General features: G+C 47.8%; 3 non-coding genes across 3 annotated transcripts; 1 reads left to right on the top strand and 2 right to left on the bottom strand.

The window, feature by feature from the left end:
* Positions 1-12,083: 12,083 nt before the first annotated feature.
* Positions 12,084-12,156, bottom strand: trnai-aau (transfer RNA isoleucine (anticodon AAU)). Its single transcript has one exon. It is a non-coding gene; the product is annotated as a tRNA-Ile (tRNA).
* Positions 12,157-13,580: 1,424 nt separating this feature from the next.
* Positions 13,581-13,652, top strand: trnaw-cca (transfer RNA tryptophan (anticodon CCA)). Its single transcript has one exon. It is a non-coding gene; the product is annotated as a tRNA-Trp (tRNA).
* Positions 13,653-20,382: 6,730 nt separating this feature from the next.
* On the bottom strand, positions 20,383-20,464 carry trnas-cga (transfer RNA serine (anticodon CGA)). The gene has a single exon. It is a non-coding gene; the product is annotated as a tRNA-Ser (tRNA).
* Between the last annotated feature and the right edge of the window lie 153 nt (positions 20,465-20,617).

Below are 20,617 nucleotides of genomic sequence, written 5' to 3'. Positions count from 1 at the left end.
CTAGAATATCTCTGTCCCAGCCAGACTGTACCTCTCTCTCCAGCGCAGACGCTTTCCCTAATACCCCCACCCCCCAACCCGGCCCCCGCTCGTTATTTCTGTTTGTGAAGTGTTGCACTGCTCTGTCGCACAAACAATGCCCTGGTGATAGGGAGAGGGCAAAGTGTGTCTGTTTGGTGTCCAGGCTCCGCTTCTGTGGCAGTGTCCACAGAGAGAGCGATCCTCAGCACAGCCCATACCTTCCACCTCACATAGACACCGGGAGTTCCAACTGTCTTTTCTGGGAACCAGGCCGGAAAAGAGTGGGAATGGGGGTGACTGAGTGGTGGAGAAGACTGGGAGTGAGTGAGAAAGGGTGTTGCAAAGAAGGGTAAGCGAGAGTGCGAGAGAACGAGAAACAGAGATAAGGAGAGAGGAAAACGAGGAGAGGAGAGAGAGAGAGAGGGAGTGTGAGAGAGAGACGGGATGGGACAGATAATTATTCTGGTTTCGAGGTTACGGGAGAGCAGGGATTTCAGGGGACGGTCAGGTTCCAGAGCGAGGAGTAGGAGGCAGTGGAGGGTTACGACCGGGAGCATGGAGTCAGATGTAAAGAGTTTCCACAGTCTAACCCCGACTCTCTCTCTCTCTCTCTCTCTGTCTCTCTCTCTCTCTCTCTCTCTCTCTCTCTCTCTGTCTATCCCCTACTCTCTTTTTCGAATCCTGACTCTTTCTCACTCTCTATCCTCCACGCTCTCTATATATGCAACTTTGACTCCCGCTCTCTCTCTCTCCAGCCACGGAACCCTCTCTCTCGAGCCCCGTCACTGTCTGTCTGCTTTTGCTAACGTGCATTCTCTCTCACACTCAATAAACGACTCTCTCTCTCTCCCTCTAAACCCAAATCTCTCCATGCCTTTAACCCCGACTCTCTCTCTCTCTCTCTGTCTCCAAACTCCTCTCCTCTCTTTGTCTCTAACCTAGACCCCGACTCCTTCTCACAATCTCTGTTTGTGAGATATTGCGCCACTCTGTCTCACAGACAAACACTGAGCTGGTGATAGGGTGAGGTCAAAGTGTGTCTCCTTGTGTCCAGGATTCCGTTCTGAGGCTGTGTCGACCGAGAGATCCCCAGACAAGCCCAGACCTTCCCAATCACATAGAGGCCCCTGGATCTCCAACTCTTTGACCTAGTAAGCAAGGAGAGAAAGAACGGGGTGACAAGGGTGGGGGGGGGATGGTGGGAGCGAAATAGAAAGAGGGTAGTGCAGAGAAGCTGTGTGGGGGAGGGAGTTCTGGAAAGAGACGGGGAGAGAAAGGAGGATAGTGTGAGGAACGACAGGGAGAAATGTAGAGAAGATGTTGGGAGGAGAGAAAAAGAGGGAGATAGGGAGGGAATGGGGAGATATCGACAGGAGAGATGAGTGGTAGAGATAGAGAGAGCTTGAAAATGGATGGAGAGAGAGAATGATAAAAATGGGAAAGAGAGAGAGAAAGAGGGAGAGTGAATGAAAGAGGTGATCGGGAGAGGGGCAGTGAAAGATGAAGAGAGAGAGAGGGAGAGATGGATGATGACAGAGAGCTGGAGAAGGAGAAAATCGAGGAAAGAGTCACACACACAAAGGTCGGGGATGGAGTCGCGGATGGAGAGGGGCAGGGAGGGACAGCCAGAGACAGACAGGGAGAGAGACTGGAGACTCAGCTCACACCGGACAACAGCGTCTGTTCTCAGACTGTGGAAACCCTCTTTCCAGCCGACTCCGTGCTCCCGGTCCTGGCCCTCGCACTGCCTCCTCACTGTCGCTCTGATCCCTGATCGTGTCCTCTAATCCTAGCTCTCCTGCATCCTATAACCTGGAATACATGCCCCCGTCCAATATTAACTCCCCCTCTCTCTCTCTGACACCGCCTCTCTATTTCTCTCTCTCTCCGACTCACGCTCTCTCTCACTGATTTCGTCTCTATCTCACTCATCCCTCTTTCTTGCTGTAATACCTCACTCTCTCTAACCCCGTCTCTCTTTCTCTGTCCACGTCTCTCTCTCTAACCCTGAATTAGACGGTCCCTCACCAATCCCGACTCCCTCTCACTAACGTCAACTCTCTCTCTCTGTAACCCCGTCTCTCCCTCCCTTATCCCGACTCTATACTAACCCTGACTCACTCTCTCTGTAACCCAGACACTCTGTAACTCCTAATATATCTCTCCCACTCTGAATAACGTCTCTCTCTATCTATCCCGACTCACTCTGTCTCTTATCCCGACTCGCACAGTCTTTGTCTCTGCCTCTGTTGGCCTCTCTCTCTCTCTCTCTCTCTCTCTATCTATCTATCTATCTATCTATCTATCTATCTATCTATCTATCTATCTATCTATCTATCTATCTATCTATCTATCTATCTATCTATCTATCTATCTATCTATCTATCTATCTATCTATCTATCTATCTATCTATCTATCTATCTATCTATCTTTATCTCTATCTGTTTCTCTCACTAGATCCAACTCTCTCTGTCTTAAACCCCGATAATTATTTTATCTAATCCGGACTCCATTTCTCTGTCTGTTTGTGAAGTATTGCACCACCCTGACCCACAGTTACACACTGCCCTGGTGACATGGAGAGGGCAAAGGGTGACTATTGAATGTCCCGGGTCCGCAACTGAGGTCGTGTCAATGGAGAGTGAGATACCCAGCACAGCGCGGATCTTCCCCTCACATAGAGACCACCTGATTTCAAACGCTCTGTCCAGGAAATCGGTGGGGGGTGCGGAGAGTGGTGGAAGGAGAGGAGGTGGAATACTGGGAGTGGGAGAGAGTAGAGATGAGGAAGTGAAGGGTTAAGAATTGAAAACATACCTATAATTGGCAAACTATGTATGTATTTATATTTCTTTAGCATGTATATATATATATATATATATATATGTATTTATATTTCTTTAGCAAGGACTAGCAAGCTGCTGACCCACTGGTTAGGTTGGAATGTTAAGTATGTTAACTGCCTTTGTTTCGGGTAACAGACCATTCCGATATGTCAGACGGTGGCGATACTGAGTGTAATTGACATCGAGGTGAAGACTTGGTCTGAACAATGAAGGGGTAATACCTGCCTTTGAAAGCCTTGATTATAACTCAATTATACTAAGACAAAAGGTGTGATAGCTGTCTCGGGATCTCTATAGCTTGACCGAAACTCGCGGCGCCGTTTGCATGGGATGTGCGTGACAATTCCTGTACACATGTCTGCCTGCCCTTTGTTCGGGAAGAACTCGGGGAGCGACTCTTAGTGAGTGCTGAAGAGAATTCTCCTAGTGGTGCACTGTTAATAAAGGTATTTGTTCGAATCGACCTCGTGGCACTGTGTTATTTACAGCGAACAGAAGGGGAAAATTGATTTCGGGACGAGAATTTGGCGAGCCAGCCAGGAGTCCAAGACGAGGTTTCGGAAGCGTCGTGAGCGACCGACGGGGATAACGGCCACCTGAGACGGACGGACCCAGAAGGTACGATTCACCTTGATCCCTCCCAGGCAGTCGGACACCTGATCGATCCCTTCGCTTACCGACAATCCTCTGACTGACTCCTCGCGAACCTGCCCGAGTGCCACAGGTAAGGAGGGGTTCGAGTCCCCAGTTAAGTTCATTTCTATTCGGGGCTCGAGTCCCCAGTTAAGTTAATTTCTGTTCGGGGTTCGAGTCCCCAGTTAAGTTAAGTTAAGTTAAGTTCTGTTCTGTTCCGGATTCCAGTCCCCAGTCAGGTTAAGTTAAGTTAAGTTAAGTTAAGTTCTGCTCGGGGTTCGAGTCCCCGGTTTTGGGTTTGGGATTTTAAGTTGTGAATTTCAAGGTTTTGAGCTGAGATCCGTCCTCCTGTACTACCACCCTGCTTTAGACCGGTTCTTAAGAGGGGAAATCCCCCACGGGAAGGTCGGGAACCTGGTGGGTGAAGGAAAGAGACCGATCTTATAGGTAATCGCAGCGATTCCTACAGTCCGATCGGGTAGAATACGAAAATGGTACAAACTCTCGATAAGTCTGGGTCCAATACCACATATCTAAGTTATGTAAAGACGAGAGTAACTTCCGTAAATTATCAGCATGCCTCAATAAGAAATTGGGAAACGAAATATGGCCATTGGGGGGAACTTGGGACGTAGATAAATGCCTAAAGGCAGAAAAGGCAATTTGGGAGAGGAATACAGGGGAAAAATGGAAATTATTAATGTCCACTTGGAGAAAAATGGCCGAAGACCTAACAAATAAATCTCAGCAGGCTAGATGGGAACATAATTCGCGCAGAAGGGGAATTAGTGTGTGTGATGAACAGGGAAATGCTAAGAGTTGAGAAGTCCTGAAGTCTCAGTGTGGAGATCACGATGCTGAAAAGAGCATAAGGGAGAGAGAAGAGGTAAATGAGGTGTATAAGGAGAAGAGAAGAAATAAAAATAAAAGTAGTAAGGATAAAGTGGAGGTACCTCCCGACATGTCTTGCGTGCCCCTGTTGTTCCAAAGTAATGATACGGAGGAAGAGGAGGAGGATTGGATGGTCCGACCCACGCCCCTACCTACCCACTCCCCTTTTCATTGCCGCCCCCATATAATGCGGCTAACCCGCCAGCCGTCCCGCCCTTACCACCAGCGACTGCTAGCCAAGTCCCGCCCACAGGACGTCCATGGCCCTATTTCGTCCCGAACCAGGGTGCGGCTTAGTCGAAGGGAAAGCCCACAGACAGGTGGCTCTAAGGCCACAGAAAAACGACGAAGCTCTTTGGCAAGGGACGGTCCTTCAATAGATTCTCAGACGGACACCGACTCTGATTCTACCACTGATTATGGCGACCCTACAGATCCCAGCCTACCAACCATTGAACGGGGTTAAGGGAGCCAAGGTTAAGAAACAATTCCCCAACAGGAGTGTTCCCAATCCTGATCCAGCCCAAGCCAGCGCTAATCCTACAATCCAAATTTACACCCATTGGAATCCTCAGGAGATGTGTTTAATCATGAGTCAGGCGCCCAACCGTAAAACCAACCCGGAGGATTTCATAGATTATGTGATTGGAACAATTCATATGTATCAGGCTGCCCCCCAAGCCCTTTTCAGTCTTTGTTGCATGGCCCTTACGACTAATAAAGTGGCACAGTGGAAAGAACATCTGGGGAACTATGCTGACTGGACAGCCTTTCAGGCGGCCGTCCGGCCTCAGGACCAGGTGGCCACTATTAGAACTGCCCTTCCTAATACCCTATTGACATAACTAAAGTTTTAGAATGCCGACCAAAACAGGGTGAGGACGGCCCAGGCTTTTGGGACGGTTTCTGTTCATTTTACGGTACCTGTGCGGGGGACGATGCCTACAACAGCGGCAATGCCTCCCCCCAGTTTAACGCCCACCTACTACAATGCATCCCTGCGGGAGTGGCCTCAGCTATCCGCACTAATGACATGAACTGGCCTGACCACACACGACTAGCCATGAGAAGGGCGCTAGTCCACTTCTGGAGTAACGGGCGCGATACGAAAGCCACAAAGGTAAAACAGGAAATGGTGCAGAGACCGCCTAGGCCCCAACCTTCTTACTCCGACAATAAGGGCTATCAAATGGAGCGGTAAGTTTGCTTTCCAGAAGGGGTTTCCTGGTCCGGTAAAGGATACCCACTGTACCCCACTGACTAAGAACTCCAATGTACGGGCCCCCTTGTGGACCACCACCACCACCACCCTCTCGTAATTACCTAAGACTCATGGGGATAGAAAAAGACCGGTGGCATACTACTCCACTCGGCTGGACCCAGTTGCAAGGGGACTTCCACCATGCTCACAAATGCTTCCAGCCATTTATTCCCTAGTAACAGCAGCCTCCAATATAACCCTACAACAGGCAGTGATGGTTTATTCCTCCCATACCGTAACGGCACTCTTACCTTCTCACCAGACGCAACACATTACACAGTCCCGCTTAAACAGATATGAGGTAGCACTGCTGAATAACCCACTCCTCACTTTTGCCTACTGTACGACCATTAATCCTTTCACCTTCCTAGAGGCCCCACCTGAGGATCTTGCGGACCCACCTCATGACTGTCTAATGCGTAACCACTTTTTAACTGCACCCCGTCCGGACATTTCAGATAAGGCCATCCAGTCAGCCGACTTAAACCTGTACGTCGACAGTAGTTCCTACATTTCTGAACAGGGCACCCACCTTAGCGGCTATGCCGTAGTAAACGACTCCTAGAGTGTGGAATCTGCATCTCCGCAGCCCCCAGTCTCTGCCCAAAAAGCAGAACTCTTTGCCCTGACCCGAGCTTGCATTTTAGCGAAGGACAAAGGAGCTAACATCTTCACTGACTCCCGCTATGCTTTTGGAGTTGCCCATGATTTTGGCCAACTCTGGGCACACAGGGGATTTCTGACCTCTACAGGTAGCCCCATACAGAATGCAGCTTATGTAAAGAACCTCCTCCAAGCCGTCCTCCTCCCAAACAAATTGGCCATCATTAAATGCTCCGCTCACCTTTCAGATGCCTCCCTAATAACCCAGGGCAATAACAGGGCAGATACAGAAGCGAAATTGTCAGCACGCCAGGGGTCTAAAATCATTTCCACTGTGGAAAAACAAGCAGTTGTCTGCAAACGAAAGATAGCAACGCCGGGCACCCCAGACATGGTCACTGTGCAGCACTTACAGGGGGACGCCCCTGACTCAGAAAAAACAAATGTGGAAGGCGCACGGGTATACACACTCTGCGCTACACGGCCTCTGGGTTACTCCAGTCGGTCAAGTATGTATACCTGATTCTTTGTTGCCAATGCTTATTGACTGCCTGCATTCTGACACCCACGTTGGCAAGGAGGGAATGAGTAACATTTTACTACGTACCTGGTGGCTCCCCAGATTGGAGGAAGCAGCACGAGGCAAAATACGGTCGTGTTTGATATGCCAACAAACCGATGCTGGGAAAGGGGTGAAGTGCACCCCAGGCAAAACCCCCTTGCCACGTGGTCCTTTTGAGTGTATACATTTCGACTTTATTGAATTACCGCGTGTACGTTGTTACAAGTACTGTCTCGTTATTGTTGATGTATTTAGTAGATGGATTGAAGCTTTTCCAACCACTAACAATAAGGCCTCAACGGTGGTAAAGTTATTACTTACAGTCCGACGGATAAGTTCTGACAATGGCCCCCACTTCAAAGGGAAAATAAATAAGCAATTCTGCTAGACACTGCATATCGAACAGCAGTTCCACTGTACCTACCACCCTCAAGCAGCGGGTGTAGTGGAGAGACCCAACAGCACCCTTAAGAATAAACTAACCAAATTAGTGTCAGAGACAGGTCTAAACTGGTTGAAGGTTCTCTCAGCATTATACGATCTGAGAATCACCCCCCACTCGGCCACCGGGGTATCGGTTGCAGAAATCGTCTATGGGCGTCCGGGAAGACCCCATGGGACACCGCCACCCAACCCCCCACACAGGTTGACCTTAATATCATGGGGGATGAACTACAAAGGTATTTCAGACAACTTACGTCCTCTTTAAAGTTTCTTCATTCGCAGGTGGAGAGTGCCTTTAAACCACCTGAAGGGCAGAACACGGAATTATCTGACCTGGAAATCGGAGACTCGGTACTGATTCGGGATTGGGAGCTCCCTAAACTGGGACCTCAGTGGAAAGGCCCTTTTCAGATACTACTCCAAACACCGACAGCCGTGAAAGTAAAAGGCCAGGAACGTTGGATCCATCTGAGAGACTGTGAACGATGGCCACCGGAAGAGAGCTAATACTTTTTAAATTCGGACTCCTCACCATTACCAGTACTCTTGTCTGGGTGTTAGAGGATAATTTGTTTTACAAAATACATATGCAGTTACGTGGGAATCGCACCATTTGTTACCCCTTGGCAGAGTCAGTGGAAGGTCTTTTTTGTTGCCACGCCAAGCTGGAGCCCCAGTGTCCTCTTAAAGTATGAATTTTCAAAAACAAAGTGTGTTGGGCAGACGGGAACCTACAGGAGGGTACTACCGTGTAAATGCTTGTAAGGAACAGCAACAGGACCTAGTAGTACAGCCCACCACCAGTCCTTCTCCCACTGATTCACCGGCACAGGGTGGGGTTGTGGGCTAGCAATTGTACAGCATACGACAGCATGTGCCGCCACTACCTGTACAGAGAGGAATTGTGGGTTTAAAGGGGGATGGTTTAGCTGTAAGTGCGCTGCCACTAGATGTGCTACGTTACTTGCAGGAGCGCGATGGGTTTGTGGAGAAGGGAACGGGACCCACGTAAGATTGTCTAATGTCTCTTTAGAATGGCTAACCAGAGAGAATTACCTGAGGGAACATGGGAGAAATGTTGCTGGGATCTCTTGGCATTCTCAAATGCCCAGTCCACGGCAATCGGGTAATGTAACCTGCTACCGGGCTAAGGAAGTGTATGTGTTCCTCTTTAGTGGCACTTACACCACAGCCACCCCCACTCTGTCAGCCTAGTTTGCAATAGGAACGATCGGGCCGGTCAAGGTCCCCCGCCCCCAGAAGGCTCATGTCCGACGAAGACGTGGTGCGGTCAGTTAGTGAGGAGATCTGTGAGTATTGGAGGGATCCTATGTCATTGGGATCTTCCTTAGCATTGTTAGGCCATGGATTCCTGAGTACTCTCGCTGTGGGGGGGGGGGGGGTTCAGCAGGAACTCTAGCCGCAAACAACCGGAACTACCTTATTTGTGGACTGGCTGCACTGGGAAACAATACTATGGAGGGCCTGAAGGCGGTGAACCGGGAACTGGCAGAGCTTCGACTTTATGCTCAGCAGACCCGGTTTACTGTAGACTAACAGTCGGCTCAGCAAGGTAGAGTATGTGCTATAGTTGGGGACAAATGTATCACCAACGTGAAAGATGAGTCCTACAACACCTCCCATGCCATTCAGGAAATTCATACGCAAGTAGATAGCTTTAGACAGGAAATTACAGGAGGAACAAGTTGGTTGGGGTGGCTGCTAGAAGGGTCGTGGGCATCATACCTGCTGCATGGAGCTGTGGGACAAATAGTGATTATAATAGTATGCAGTGTGGTGCTGGCCTGTCTAAATACCTGTTGCAAGGTCATTAATGAGCTCATGGCCCCGTTCTCAGCGCCGCTCTAGTTTATCATGAAATGATAAAAAGGAGGGAATGAGGAAGTTAAGGGTTAAGAATTGCAACCATACCTATAATTAGTAAACAAAATATATATATATGCATTTATATTTCTTTAGCAAGGACTAGCAATCTGCTGACCCACTAGTTAGGTTGGAATGTTAAGTATGTTAACTGCCTTTGTTTCGGGTAACAGACCATTCCGATATGTCAGACGGTGGCGATACTGTGTAATTAACATCGAGGTGAAGACTTGGTCTGAACCATGAAGGGTGATACCTGCCTTTGAAAGCCTTGATTATAACTCAATTATACTAAAACAGAAGGTGTGAGAGATGTCTCGGGATCTCTATAGCTTGACCGAAACTCGCGGCGCCGTTTGCATGGGATGTGCGTGACAATTCCTGTACACATGTCTGTCTGCCCTTTGTTCGGGGAGAACTCGGAGAGCGACTCTTACTGAGTGCTGAAGAGAATTCTCCTAGTGGTGCACTGCTAATAAAGGTATCTGTTCGAATCGACCTTGTGACACTGTGTTATTGACAGCGGACGGAAAGGGAAAATTGATTTCGGGACGACAGAGAGGGGACAAGAGGGAGAGAGGGAGACGGGAAGAAAGTCGGGGTTAGAGAAGGGGGAGGATAGATAGATAGATAGATAGATAGATAGATAGATAGATAGATAGATAGATAGATAGATAGATAGATAGATAGATAGATAGATAGATAGATAGATAGATAGATAGATAGATAGATAGATAGATAGATAGATAGATAGATAGATAGATAGATAGATAGATAGATAGATAGATAGATAGATAGATAGATAGATAGGTAGATAGATAGATAGAGAGAGAGAGAGAGAGAGAGAGAGAAGAGAGATGGATAGATGGATAGAGAAAGATAGACTGTCGGGAAAAGAGAGAGAGAGAAGAGGGGTTCGAGGAGCATGTTGGGGTACAGAGTCGTTCTTAGCGAGCGAAAGAGTTGGAGTGATCGAGAGAGAGTGGAAATCTGGGTTAGTGGGAGTGAGTCAGTGTGTGAAAGTTCGAGAGAATCGCCATGTCCTCAAGAGAGAGAGAGCCGGGATTAGCGAGGCAGTCAGCGTTAGAGAGAGAGAGAGAGAGGTTAGAACAACAGAGAGTCGGGATTGGACAGATGTCGGGGAGCGGGAGAGAAATAGAGGGACAGATATGGCTGGGGCAGAGATAAGGGGGAAGTGGAATCGATGGACTGAGAGAGAGGAGGGGGAGAGAAAGATGGAGAGAGTAGGAAAGGAGTTACAGATAGAAAGAGATGAGGAGAGGCACCACGAGAGGGCAGAGATGGAAGCGGTATGGGGGGGGGAAGAAGGCAGACGCCCACCGGGCGACATGGTCTGAACACAGAGTAAAACGACGGGAACGTTCAGGGAACAAAAGGAAATAAACAGAGATCGGCCATTCTGTGCCACGTGTCTGATCCGTCCTTCAACAACATCATGGCGGACATTTCGCCTCAACACCATTTACCCGCCCACCAGTTGACTCTTCAAATATCGGGCATTCTATGAACGTCAGATATAAGCACTGTCGCTGACTGAGAGGGACAGGGTTCGACAGAGAGTTGGTCAAAGAGAGCTTTGAGGGAGAACAGCAGTGAGTTACAAGGAGATAGAAACGAACACTAAGCAGCGGACAGGGAGTCAAGATGTGAAAGAGTTCGTCAGAGACAGGGCGAAAGGACCGCAGTTACAGCCACAGAATGACGGGGATATTTGGGTTTTTTTGCGATTCGGAAGGAAATCGTCAGGCCACATCCTTGTGACTACCCGTCTGGGACTGTGAGCGGAATCAGCTGTTTTCAAGCTGCAATAATGGTGTTGATCGTTGCAGCAAGGATATTGAGCAGCTGATGTAAAGCTTCATGGGAAAGACCGGAATCACAATCTTCTCACAGCCCGGAGCCAAAGCTGGAACATTCTTTATGCGCAAGATCGAAGTGGCGGGAATTCAGCGTGTGAAGCTGACCCGACATCCGCTACACAGCAGAAACCGCGTCAAGGGTCACTGGAACACGCCGACTACGTCCTCACTCCCCTCTCCACTGACAGGGGGCTTCTGCCTGTCCATGAAAGACAACGTCTGCTGCCCAAGCGGTAAACACTGGCTGATCATCCAGCCGTCTTTCCGCAGGGGAATGCACACAGTGATGTGTAAATAAAGTAGGGCTATATAAAGATCCCCGTCTCCCTGCGTCCCACCTATATCTTCAGGATGACTCTTCACACCTCTCGGTTGGTCCGGCAGTGTTTCCGACATCAGGGCCCACAGATAACCCTGTCGACTGTCTCCTACATTCTCCTCACTTTTCTTCATTCCGGCCACGACGTCAGTGGAAGGGATCATCAGGAACAAATGAAGATGGAATTGCAGACCATGTGATTCCCAGTGGGTGTAGGAACGGCCGGAGCACAAGGAGCGTTTTACTCTTCAAAGTTCCGCCTGCATGAAAGCATAGAAAGAGTCAGAGAGTGAGCGGAGAACAGTACGTTGTGCTGTAGAGGCCGCCATGAAGCCATTGCATCAGGAACCAGCAGCATCTCCGGAGAGACCCTTCATCTAGTGTCGTTAAAAGCAAGTAAGACAAGCGAAGGACATAGAACACGCGAAAACTGATTGGCTCGAACTTCCCATGAGGAGTGGACTGGTTCCTGATACAGGTTACAAACCCCAATGTGAACAGCTTCAGATCAGGTGCGTACACCGGGAACAATGTGGGCGGCAAAGGGAAAGCAAAGGGGGCTCCTAAGTTCAGGATAATGTAGGATACTGTAATGTCTAATGATGCGTGGAAGCAACCGGCGGGCAGGAGATGAGGGACTGCTCTGGGTTAAGAAAGGAACAACAGCTGCATTCTCTTGAATAAACATCCGGTTGCATCCATTACCCGTTAATTGATTTCAACAAAAGGTTTGTAGAATGTTTCTGCTGGGTTTCGAACCAGGGACTTTTCGCGTATTAGGCGAACGTGATAACCACTACACTACAGAAACGCTTTTCGTTGCTTCGCATGGCCCGCAACAGCAGACCTGAACAGTCCAATGTTCAACCCACTCTGCCAGGTGGCTGATCGGTTCTGGCGCACGAGACTGACGGCTGAAATATCGAAAAAACAATGGCTCCCGGTATGAATAAAAAATTGAACCCACTGAAGGACAGTTCCACTGCCGCAACATTTATGGTCATTCCGTCGCAACTGAAAGTACCTCCGGATGAATCAAGGCCAGGGGTTTGAACTGCACGACACATTTCACAGTCCATGTGTGGTCTCGAGAGCTCCTTTCTGTGTGACGGAGTTTTAAATCTGAAAGGCAAAGAAGAAACAACAAGGCAGATAAATTAACAATAACGGCGTCTACTTCGGAGAGTGAGAGAAAGAAACGGAGAGGGAGACAGACCGACGAGGAGCAGAATGGTGAGAAGTAGACGTGGCGAGAGATTCAGACACAGCGAGAACGCGATGGAGGTGATTGTGCGTCATGCCAGATTCTCGGTACTAAACTCTTCCTGTCCTTCATCTGGCCGCCGGTGGGCACAGAAGTTTGATCGGGTGTCTGCAAACTGCAAGATCATTCCATGATTTGTCAAGGACAGTAATTGTCACGGTGAATGAGAAAGGACAAAAAGCGCACTCTCCTGAAATAACTGGAGCAGGAAACAAGATAATGTTCCTTCCCAGGGTCGAACTGGGACTCTTAGCGTGTGAGCAGAACGTGACAACCGCAATACTACTGGAACTGATGAATAGAGGAGCACCATCTAACGGGCAACAGATAAACCAACAGGACGTTGACCAGGAAATGACAGGATGTAAATGAAGGAAATCGGTCGGTTGGACGAGGAAGCAGACTCTGGGGCAAAGTGTTAACAAGCTTCCATGGGTTTCAGGCAGTCAATTTCTGGCGAACGTATTCACTGCCACACCACCGAATCCAGCCTGGTGCTGACGGTGCCATGAAGGAGCGGATCAGAGCAGCGCAGTGTATTCTTAGTGCGAAATGGGAATCATCTTAAACACAGGAGGCCGGCGGCTGAAGTTCTGGAAGCCGGGCCCCGATAATGTAAACAGCCGCCACCCTGTAAACCAGAGCTCCGAGTATCAGTGTAAATAAAGCACTGAGCGGGTGGAGCGGAGGCAAGGGAGCATTGATTTAAATTCCTCTCAAACAATCTAACGAAGACAAAAAATGAGACAAGCTGTCAGGAGCCAGTGTGCCCGCCGTATGGGGTTGAACTGAGTCAATGAAGGGAAAGCGGCTCCGAGGCACGGCTCAGGCAGGGATGGGCAGCGCTCCGCCGGCAGCGGCTGCGTGTCAGAGGGGGAATCCTGCGCAATTATCGATGTTCTCTGGTTGGAGCATTTCTACCACTTCGACGGATCATCGACATTTCTTCCATGACATAAAGACTTCCGTTAGATCCCGTGGCGCAACGGTAGCGCGTTTGACTCCAGATTAGAAGGCTGCGTGTTCGAATCGCGTCGGGGTCACATACACAGTGTCGTTTTGTCACAACTATGTCTGCGGCGAGTTCGCTCAGTGCTTTTTTCCTTAATTCAGAGTACTTTCACCTTCAGTGGACACGCATTCAGCGGACAACTGGCAGATGCTCAGGAATTTCTCATCTTTGGCCAAGTTCAGCAATGCAATGTTGATGCCTTTCGTATATGGGGGTACAAAATCTTATGGAAAACCCTGCGGATGCTGGAAATCTGAAATAACAAACAGAAAATACTGGAAACACTCAGCAGGTCAGGCAGCGTCGGTGTAAGGAAGGAGCTCAAGTTCTGCATTCACTCCACCTTTACAATACTGTTTATCTCCCTTTCGAAAGCCGATGAATGCCGCCGCCTGGCCCGCTGAACATTGGTAGCATTTTCAATGTGCACATTTTCACCAGGTGAAGTCTTTACAGATCGAAAGGGAGCAAACATTCGGCAAAGGAGAGGGTTCTCGGGGAATGAAAAGGTCCCAGTGAGTGAATGAAAGGCAAATGTCTCAACTGGGCCAATAGAGACAAAACACGAAGGTCTGTGCAGCATTTTTCTTTGGTGTTTTCAGTAGGTTTGGTGGGAGATGTTGGGCAGGGAGCACGTCCTCGTCCAGCAGGTCTGGGCTTCCGGAAGCAAACAGGTCAGGTTCACTTCAAGACACTGAGCGTCCGTTACCGTGGAGGGAGAGAGGATGGGAAGTTGATGCCAGTATTTGTAGGGAATCGTCAGAAGGAGGCGGTAGCGCAGATAGTTTCCTCCTCTCTGTCCGAGAGACGGGACACCATCGACCTGGGATTTCTCATATAAAATTTGTGATGTCTTATTGAAGAAATTGTTTCATGTTAAGTATTCAACATAGATTTAATTTAAACTTTCTGAAATATCTCTCATATACTAATCTGGAGACGCTTGTATGGAAGTGTGTTATAGATAAAAAATATTTTCATTTCTTCAAATATTCGACCTAAGGATTATACACATATTTCATTCTATATTGAAATGAGCAATTTTAATCTCTGTCACCATTTTCATTGGAGCAATCTAGAAGCAGTGTCGGAGGGTCTGTGCTGAGGCAGCGCTCACAGTCAGAGTTCCAGTCCTGTGGAAATTCCTCAGTGTCAGAACTGAGGGTAACTGCACAGCTGGAGGGCCTACGATTAGTGAGGACTGCACTGTCGGAGAGATGGTGCTGGGGGAATCCTGGACTGACTGAACGGAAGGGCTCAGGGAGTAATGTACTGACCGAGAGATAGTACTGGGGGTGTGCAGCTGTGCAGCTGAGACATTCCTTCTGGGGACTGCCCCTGGTCTATGGGCATGTTGATGCCGGAAGCCCTTCTTTGTGTTCAGGGCCTATGATGACCTCACAACCATAGCTATAATAATGAGTTATTCTCACGAGGTTGCATTTTGTTTATTAATAGACTTCCACTTCCTTCATAGTGACCACTATTTATTATCCAAACAATCGTTCATGGACTGTGTTGTGATTTGTGATCCTGAGCTGTTGGAAAATACTTCCTCAATGTGAGATATTCCTGTCTCCAACTTCAAAGCGTCAACATCTTCAAACCTTCACCCATCCAAACTACAACTCCCAGAATGCCACAGAGGGTAATCACTGCGCCTGCGCACGTAGTCATCGAAGGGATATGACACCTGCCAACTTTCCCGTGCACTCACCGAACACCGTGAGCAACAGCCTTTCACCGGAGAGGGAACAGTGACGGGGAATGTCACCTCTCCCTTCGACCTCGCTTCCTCCTTCCTTCTCCACCGTCTGCGCCGCCAATGCCGCAGGAAAAGATCCGCCGTTCTCGAGTGGCACTTTCCGACCGATGCACGGTCGGCACCCGTGTCATCAGTGGCCAGGCTGCGTTCGCCGAGAGCGTCCATTCTTCGGGAGCAGGAACTCCGTCCGCAGGGGTGGCCATGAGCTTCCAGTTCTCTGGCGGAGGAGGAACACATCACCTGGAACATCGGATGGGGAAACAACCTATCAAAGACATATCAGAAGGCAAAGTCTTCGGGCAGACAGAGCCAGGCACATGAAAAGATAGACAGCCATACTATATCATCGAGACAGACTGAGACATACAGAGTCTGGGACACAACAGAGAGAGAGAGAGAGAGAGAGAGAGAGAGAGAGAGAGAGAGAGAGAGAGAGAGAGAGAGAGAGAGAGAGAGAGAGAGAGAGGAGTATAAATAAATAAATATGCTTTATTTTCTTTACCCCGAACTGCGACTGACAATCTGATTCGTCTTCTTTTTTCGGTCCCGTTCTTTGATCTTACACATCCTCATTGACATACACTTTAGGATTTTTCGGTCCAATCCTATCCGTGGTTTACAGTCCGTAGGACTGAGCTCTTTATATCAGCAATAGTGAGGAACAGAAGGAGTTATAAATGGGAAAAGAATGAGAGAGTCTTTACCAGTCGACACAAAGAATTTACCGATCTAATAAATCAAGCTCACAATTCCTGTTGGAATGAAGGCTGTCAGAAATAGTGATCGATGTTTGATGTAGAGAATTGAGAAAGGTCAGGAAAATGAATGAAGTCTCGGCAGCTGGGATGAAGCGAATCCCTCCAGCAGCATAAGGAATGCGGGAGTACACTTGAGAGGGAAATCAGGAGGGTGAAAATAGGATATGACATAGGTTTGGTGGGAAAGGTCAAGGAGAATCAGTTATTCTCTGTATATTAAGAGCAAAAGGTAACAAGGACGAGAATGTCCGTTTAAGGATCTCGGAGAATATCTTTGTGTGGCGTCAGAAGGGAGATCAGAGAGTCTAAAATGGAAATCTCTTGCCAGTATTTACCATGGAGAAGATCATGGAAGCTGGGGCGCTGAGAAAAGCGAATAGTGATGTCTTCAGTCATATCCACATGACGAAAAAGATGCACTGGGAGATTGAAAGCATATAATGGTGGTTAATTACCGGGCCTGACCCGTGTAGCCTTTGACATTGTGGAAAGGCAAAACAATAATTGCTCGGTCCCGGGAAGGGATTGTTGGAACGTCATTGACCACGGTAAAGCTACCGGAAAATGGGAGGATGTCTGATGTGGAATCTTTACTTCAGAAGCGCTGCAAGGATTAGCTAGGGAACTGCACCGGTGAAGTGATTTATGATGGAGAAGTTACTTCACGGTATTCCGAGAGACAGGATCATCCTGCATTTGGGAAGGAGAAGACTCAATATGGAGAGTCAGGACATCTTTTTGCCGAGTAAACTGCCTCAATAATTTGACTGAAGTTTGAAGCGATGACCCCAATGATCGATGAGGGGAGAACGGTGGACATTTATAGGAATATTGACTTTAGAAAGGACTTTGAAAATGTTCCGCGTGGTAGGCTGTTCAGGAGGTTTGAATCACATGGGACTCAGTTAGAACGAGTCAATTGGATGATGAATTGGCGTGGTGTTAGGAGTCGGTGTGCGGTAGTGGAGTTTTGTAATTTTTATTGGAAGGCTGTGACCAGTGGAGTTCCATATTTTGGGATGGTAAATATCGCACTTTGGGATGTTACACCAGGGTAGGACTTACTCGGTACATGAGAGCTCCCTGTGGAGTGTTGAAGAACCGAGATACCTCAGAGTATAAGTACATAGTTTCCGGAATTTGACGACGCCGATAGGTAGGTTGGTGTAAACGATGTTTGTCACGCCTGCTCTCATCAGTCAGGGCACTGAGTACAAAGTTGGGACGTCACGTTAGAGCTGTACATGAAGTTGGTGAGCTGTCCGTGGGAACTGTGTGCAAGTGTGGTCAACTCGCTGCAGGGAAGGTGTTGTTAACCTGCAGAGGGTGCAGAAAATATTCACAAAGATATTGCCGTCACTGTGCAGCTTCATGTATAAGGATAGACTGGATAAACTGTGTATTTTTTCCCTTGGAGCTTCAGAGGCCGAGGGGTGACTTTAAAGAGGTTTATAAAATCACAAGAGCCATACATAAGTTAGATTGTTACGGTCTTTTTTTCTTGGGTCGGGTATACTGTAAATGGAGGGCATGCGTTTCGGGTGAGAGGAAGGATTGAAGGGGATCTGATGGACAAATCGTTCACACAGATGGTGCTGTGTTAGTGTGGAATGGGCTGCCAGAGGAAGTGGAGAGGCGGGTGCAAGGACAAATTCAAAAGACATTCAGCCAGTTACATGCTTTGGAAATGTTTCGAGGAATATGAGCCCAACTCAGGCAAATTGGACGTGATCACTTTTTTTGTATTCGTTATCTAGGACGTTTTGAGCAGAAATACCTGTTACCGCGCTTTATAACTTCACGGCTATTTGAGACATTGAATGCTAGAAACAAGGAGGAGAATAAAGATCTGTTTCAGGCCGCTTGTGTCCCCTCCCAACTCTCTTTCAGTACATCGAAGACTCCGTTGGTACTGCTTCCTGATACAGAGGTCAAACCTTTCATTCCGATCTCTGCCAATTTCCTCCCTGTTCCACCTTCACATGGACCGTCTCTGACAATTCCCTTCTCTTTATCGTTCTCACGTTTTCTTTTAACTGACACTGAGCTGGTTTACAGTTCTGTTGGGAACACGAGGAGACGATTCTCTGAATCAAATATAACCAAATCGTTAATTTAAGGAAATTACAGAGAACCACGATTCGTTGAGAGGCAGTCACACGGGAAATTAAATGCTTAATTCTAATTGATTCTAATCCATCGATTGGAAAGCGTTGTAAAGGGACAGACACCTTGTACAATCAATGAGCAGGGAAAGCGCAGAATAGGAAACGGAATTAAGTTTTTGATTTGTGTCGCTACACCGTGAGATTGTCTGTCGATGACTATTGTCACCTGCTGTTTCTGTGGCACAATGGACAAGAGCGTTCGGCTATTAACTGAAAGGTTGGTGGTTCGAACCTACCCAGATATGATGAGCTAAGATTTTCTCTCCGACATATTACACTTCCGGAGACGCTGAAACAGCAAATCACCATTCCCTCAGAGGTGCGAGCTTGAAATGGTGCTGACCTTGCTGAACGTTGCATCGTTACATGCATTTTGTATGGGATGTGGATTATCTAGAACTTATATTTGTAATTGGAATCGCAAGGATCATATAGAATCAAAAGAATGAAAAAAACATACAAATAAAAGAAACAGTGGTGCTGCCTGACGCCAGGGAATGCCGGGTTGCTGTTGGTCAGAGACTGTGAGTTTCCATGTGTCGATAACGTCCGAGAGCTCTGAAACTTCAATTTCCTCTCCCTCCACACATAATATCTCCTTTTTACATTTATTTTAGCACAATTCCACATTTGATTAGGAGTATGTCTTCTAAACAATTTATGTTCAAATATTTCAGCATGAACAATAAACATTGGAATGGAAATTGGACACAAATTGTGATTTAAATCATTATTTCTTGATAATGCCCGTTTTTCATTTAATGGTCTTGGGATTGGTTTATTATCGTCATTTCAACCGAGGTAAAGTGAAAAACCTGTCTTACAAACCAATCTAACAGGTCAATTCATTACACAGTGCAGTTACATCAAGTTAGTACAGAGTGCATTTGTTAGTACAGGTAAAAATAACAGTACGGAGTAAGGTGTCACAGCGACAGAGAAAGTGCAGTGCAATAAGGTGCAAGGTTACAACAAGGTGGATCGTGAGGTCATGAGGTCATAGGTCATAGTCCATCTTATTGTATAAGGGAACTGTTCAATAGTCTAATCACAGTGGGGTAGAAGCTGTCCTTCAGTCAGGTGGTGCCCGGTGATTTACTGAAATATGCTCCCACTGACTGTGATGCTGATAAAGCAAAATGCGCTGCATAAACGTGAGCCTTACAGCGATTAAGTCACGGAGGTATGGAGGGATCTATCAGGAAAACAAACCTTTCCGCCACAAGAGTCCGCAAGAAACGTTCACCGCCAACATACGCCAATCTTTCTTTATTTGTCCCATATTCCTATCAATGATACCCAGATGTTCTGCATCAGCAACACAATCAGGACACGTTACCGTGGTCAATTGAGTTTCCAACCCACGTGTCCTTGGATCACAGGAGGAAACAGGTGAACATGCAGGAAACCCACATAGTCAATGGCGGAACTACACACCACACCCGGACAGGATGAGGTGAAGATCGAACCCGGGTCTAATGCATCTGGACTCGGTGGCGCAAAGAAGGACGCATTGGACTTCTAACGTGTAATTTACTTGAAAGCGAACCACTTTACGTGATAAAACGGTAGTTTGCAAACGAATGAGGCGGTGATTTAAAGCACGGTTTCGAGGGTATTCCAACTACCCTAGGCTTGGCAAGCATGTTCCGACTTCTTTACTCGCAATCCAGTAGTTTTCAGTTATTTTCTCTCCCAGTCAACACACGTTAGTTCTTCGTTTTCCCCACATGCCTTTAAATCTTAATTATGCAGAACGTTAACTGGTCCTCCCGGTCGAACGAGATGGCGCCCAATCACACCCATGTTATCCTCCGAGTCCGAACGATTTTAGATGGTGGAACGAATGGGGAACACCCGGAGGAAAGCCACGCATTCACAAGGAGAACGGACAAACTTCTGACAGACAGCGGCGGGAATTGGACCCTGATCGTTGGCGCTGTAACTGCGCTGTGTTCCCGCGCCGCCTCAAACGCGTCAGTGAAACAGTGGAAGGCAATCGATTTAACAGCAAAAGCAGATGATTTTCAGCCGATCTCTTCGGTGTGAAAATCCACATTACCTTAAACCTGCTGCGAGCAGGGTTCGAACCTGGACGGGGAAACCCCATTGGATTTCGAATCCAACGCCTTAACCACTCGGCCATCGCAGCTTCCCTCTGTTACTTTCCTCTATTTTGACCATCTTACGGCAGTCATACTCAAGCAAATTTAATTTGCTGCTTCCTCTGCGGTTCTTCCGCTACCTTAACTGGTCTGGTATCTCCATTCATTATCATGGACTATCAGTCGCCCTTCTCTGCTTC

Source organism: Pristis pectinata, unplaced genomic scaffold (genome assembly GCF_009764475.1).
Source record: "Pristis pectinata isolate sPriPec2 unplaced genomic scaffold, sPriPec2.1.pri scaffold_167_arrow_ctg1, whole genome shotgun sequence".
Taxonomy (NCBI): domain Eukaryota; kingdom Metazoa; phylum Chordata; class Chondrichthyes; order Rhinopristiformes; family Pristidae; genus Pristis; species Pristis pectinata.
Note: the sequence above shows the minus strand (reverse complement) of the source record. Positions and strands in the feature narration are given on the sequence as shown.